Source organism: Corvus brachyrhynchos, unplaced genomic scaffold, assembly GCF_000691975.1.
Source record: "Corvus brachyrhynchos isolate BGI_N302 unplaced genomic scaffold, ASM69197v1 scaffold66, whole genome shotgun sequence".
Lineage (NCBI taxonomy): Eukaryota > Metazoa > Chordata > Aves > Passeriformes > Corvidae > Corvus > Corvus brachyrhynchos.
In genome coordinates, this window is record NW_008238440.1 from 493,858 (window position 1) to 498,867 (window position 5,010).

Here is a 5,010-nt window from a genome sequence, read left to right on the forward strand (position 1 = left end):
GTTCTGTGGTGTTCACAGACCTATGCTGGCTAGCAGCTACCAAACACAAGAGCTGCTCCCCTCCTTTGACCCCACAACTCCAGGTCAGAGCCAGAGTACAGGGCTGTCAGTGGGGCTGAGCAGATACTGGCCTCCACCCTGCAGACCACGTCCCACCCTGTGGCAATGAGCCCCCAGCCTGGGCACAGCAGCCTCTTCTCACATCCCCTGCAGCAGCACTTCTTGGGGGAGCAGGAGTCACCCACCTGTGTCACAGCGCTTGATCTCCTTCCCACTGAGTGCTTTGGAGTCGATAGAGCAGATTCCCCTTGCTTTGAACTGAGAGGAGAAAGCAGAGGTATCTGTCATGCTGAGCTCCCCTGCCTTTCTCTGAGGCCAAAGCTGGCCTTCCTCCTCATGGAGGAAAGCCTTCCTGCTCCTGATGGCTCACAGAGAGCAGCCTGCAGCACCCATTGCTGGACAGAGCAGCTCTATCACCAGCTTCGTACTATACATGGGGATACCGAGGCATTTTTTTGCTCCCTCTCCCCAAGCCAGGGATGCAAATGGACAATTTGCATCCCTGGTCAGCCCATGTCTCCTGGCTGTCTGCCCCATACCAGCTGTGGGCTGGTGCCTCCTCAGACATGAAGGGTGGTGCAGGGCTTCTCGTACCTTTCTCTTTCCAATGCAGGTGCATCCTTGGGTGCTTGGAGGATGCGGAATTTGAAGTTGAGCATGCCTTTGTTCTCCAGCATGACAGTCTGGGTTTTCTTGGTGCCCTTGACTATGGCACCAAAGTCGATGGGCGAGGCAGGCTGAATACTGTACTTGCTGTACACAGCTTTTGCCGACACCCTCATTGGGATGTTGGCAACAATCTGGCCTCCTTCACCCGAGCGGGCATCTATCACCTGCATCCACAGGAAGGGGTGGTAAACAAAGCAGAGGCCAGCCTCTACCCCTGCCCACAGCCTCCACCCCCGGCCCCCAACCGCAGCCTCCACCCCAGGCCTCCAACAGTTTACCCTCTGTGTTTAAACACCTCCTCCAGAGTCAGATTCTCAGCTCCGCTTAGGAAGCCTCCCAAATGGTTTTGAAAGACTTTTTTTTGTGTATGTAGGAGATAGGATTGCCCAGTTAAAGCCTTCCTTCCAAAAGACACCTATCCTGTTTACGCTCCCAAAACACTGTGTGGTAACACAGCCTGGCCCAGGCAGCTCACCTGGCAGTATAGGATGGGTGTGTTCTTGAGGAGGATTTCAGTTGTGGGGTGGAAGAGTATCTCAACATTCACACCAGGCTGGGAGGCAATCAGCGTGCCTGACTGAGGCTCAATACTGAAGTGAGATACCAAGTCTTGCATCCTGGGACCTGCACCTTTCAGCTTGAAACTGGGGAGAAAGGGAAGGAACAGAGACCTCTGCACTTTACAGGTGCCAGCAGCACAGCCAGGACTTTGCACAGAACCAGAAAAAAAAAGAAAACAGAGAGTCCAGCTCTGCTCAGGGAATCCTGGACCTTGACAGAGCGTGCAGACAATTGCGAGGTTACTGCAAGAAACCTTGACACTGAAATTTTTCATCCACTCCTTTACAGAGTCTCAGAAAGAAAAAAGAGGTGACCATCACAGAAAGGCAATGAATTTCAGCATTTCAGTGGCTGAAATTTCTGGGCCTCTCCTTTGTGCTCCTGCTGAGCTGTGAAGAACTGCTGTTTTGTGGCTGGATTCTCTGGTAAAATAGTTGAGATTAGAGAGCCGAGGTTTTGTATTTACCATGAGGTAGCCAGCGTGGAAACAGGTTCTAGCCATTGACAGAGGGAGAATGCAGGCCTAGGAACCTGAGGAAATGCTCACTACCAGGCAGCTGGACTCACCTGTACTCTATGTTGTATATCCCTTTGTTCTTCAGACTCAGGACTTTTTTCACATTATCCTGGACATTAATGGTTCCAAATTCCAAGCTTCCATCTGGACCTGCAGAAAACCCAGAGAGCAAGGTCAAAAATGGTATTTGTGAGCTGCTGCAGCATACACCAGGTCACAAGCTACATGGAGGTCTCGGCACAAAACCCTTTTCAGCAAGTTTCTGTTCTTGGAAGTGTTTTCTAGCTACTTGTCTGCCCTTTCTCTTCTTACTCAAAATACCTGCAAGTTTAGTAGCTAAGGAGCTCAGCTTCCATTTCCTCGCTTCCAAGCACAAATCCAATTACTTTATATGCTGTGCTAAGCCTGTGGGAGTTGCCAACTGCCTGTTCACGTCACTGTTGTTTCAAAGCCCCCAAATCCAATCTGCACATGAAGCTGCACACCTCAGAGTTCAGATGGGAGAGACTTAAGGCTGTCAGTGTGCTGACAATGCTTTACTCCACGCAGCTTGCAGGGTATGCGCTTTATGTATCCATGCCATCCTTGCATCCCATCCCATCCCAAATGCTTTGGTTGCCCACCTCCCAAGGTAATGCCGTGCACCTGGACTACTTTGTTTGGGAGGCATCCACTGACCTTCAGGCATGTCGATCCTCAGAGAAACATCATAGACCTCTGCAGACATTTCAATGTTTTCAGCATGAACAATCCCCAGGATGTTTTCTGCATCTGAAACCTGAGGCAGCAAGAAACAAACACTGTTCAGATTATTCTTTTGGTAGACAGCCCCTAAGTCCTTGTCTCTGCTGGCTGCATCCCTCATGGCCTCCCCAGCTTCACAAGCATTGGTGGACTCCTAAGCTTTCCTAACGTGTTCATCTCCTGGGCTGCCCCAGTGGAATTCTGCTGCAATAAAAAATCCTATCAGCCCAACTCTGCACTCCTACAGCAGGGAACGCTACTGCTAAAGCATCCTTGAGAGGCACAGGGATGTAAGAACAACCCCAAGAAGTGTGAGGTGTCCCAGAGCAGGTGGCATTGACAACCCTCTCCAGTTACCTTGCATCCTCTCTTAAATGCAGCCCCCCTAAACCATGGGGAACAAAATCCCAGAGGGAGAGTTCGTTCCTCTATGCAAGAGGTTCAGACAAAGTCCAGGAGGAATGTGGAGATCATGCTGCAGTCTGTACAACCAAACAACCACCTTCACCCATTCCCAGGGACAAGGTGGTTGTGGTACAGGCTTGGGATGCAGTGTCTGGTTATCTGGGGGGATGTGGATGCACTGCATGTTCTGCAAACACTGCGTAGAGGCAGAAGTTGGGGTCACAGCACCCTTGCATCTGTCAGGTGCAGCTCTTCCTGACTCTGTCCCTAAGAGCACGCAGCTGCTCACTGTGCCCTGCTCTGTCGGGCAGGGCACAGTCCCTCTCACCTCTAGTCGGAGGATCTTCTCAATGCTGCCAATCTGCCTGGCCGTGAAATTCAGTGTCACCTCAAACTCTGAGCAGGGATCAATGATGCCGTTATCTTGTGACAAGGAGAAGTTCTCAACAAGGTCATCCAGCCCATTGAGCCGCCAGGCCATGGGCAGTAGGGCATTGTTTTTCAGGACCAGGGTCCTGCTGGTAGTGCTGCAGAGACAGGAAGGCACCTGGCATCAGCTGCTGGATGGTCCCGCCAGCCTCGCCACCGAATGCAACCTGGAGCAGCTCCATCCCTGCCCCAGAAACCAGAGTCAAACATTTGGTCACAAGTCTGGAGTGCTTGTGGGAGGACTGACCTGTGCAGAAGCAACTTGTCAAAAGACAGCTCCTGGGGGATGACCTCCAGCTTCATGAGCACCCCATGGCAGCACAGGCTGAAGACCACTGGGTTGGGGTTCTTCTCAATGCAGCAGATGAGTTTGTCTTCCAGGAAGCCAGCAGAAGTGGGGTACGCCCAAATGGTCAGCACCTGGACCCGGCCGCACAGCAAGAAATGGAAAGAACACTGGGTGTGAGCAGAGGAGCGGCTCCTGGGCACTTGTGTGGTGCCTGCTCTACCTGCCCTTCTCCTACCTGCTTCTCCTTTGGTTGCAGGGTCATGCTGGGAGGGTCCAAAAGGAACGTCTCTCCTTCCTTATCATTCTCAAAGGAGAAGTGGACCTCTGCTTCCATGGGGGAGATGTTGAGGATGGTTATATTCTCCGAGTTGCCAGGAAAGTTCTGGGCCTTGTACCTGTCCACAAAAGGGGAAAAAGCTGCAGAGGAGACTGTGGCCTTGCCACACATCGAGGAAAGCACCATGTGCCAGCAATGGGAGGCGGTGCTGGAAGACCCCGCTCTAACCAACAAGTGAGGGAGATGGATCCCAGTCAGGGGCATGGTCGTGTGCTCAACCTTGCCTTACTTTGATGCCTTCCCCTGTACTTGGTGCCTCCACCCCAGAAGCCTTATGATGCACAGGCCACTTCAAGAGTTTTTAATACAACATAAATTCAAAGGTGCCTAGAAAAATAACAGCACACCAGGCACATGGGTTCTTTCCCCTTCTTTCCTGGGGTGCCTTCCCTGCAGGGTATAAAGAAAGGCTTTTGGAAAAAGAGTTTAGCTAATCTCTTTCAGAAAAGTCATGAAACTGTTTCATGGGTTAGCTCAAAGTCTGAGGAAAAGAAATAGAAAGCATCAATTCCCAAGAGGAATGGGAAAAGGTAACAAATGACCCTTCTCTCAGGTGTGGAAATGACTTTGGAGTGAAAGAGGCACACAGAAATCCCAGACCATCCATCAACCTGGCTAAAGATTGGTTTTTAAACTATTTCCATTTCATTTCCTTGGGTTAGCCCTAGCCCTGCAGAACTCCCATGGAGACAAGAACTTCTTGTTAAATATTATATTTTAAAAAGAGACAGTTAAAGTAGAAGTACACCAATAGCTTCAATGCCAATGTGTGTAGGCAGACTTTATCCAGCGGTGAGGATGCAATGTCATTACAGGAAAATGTAATTCCTGCTTTAGGTTCCCCCTGACACCTACTGGCAGGTCAGTCCTAAAACCTTATTACTAACTACAGATTAATGAAAGGTTTACAAAACCATCTACAGAATAATTGCTCCATCAGGCTACCTGCAGAGCTCAAAGCACTTCAAAAAGCACCATAAGGTTCATCTCCTACGGGGT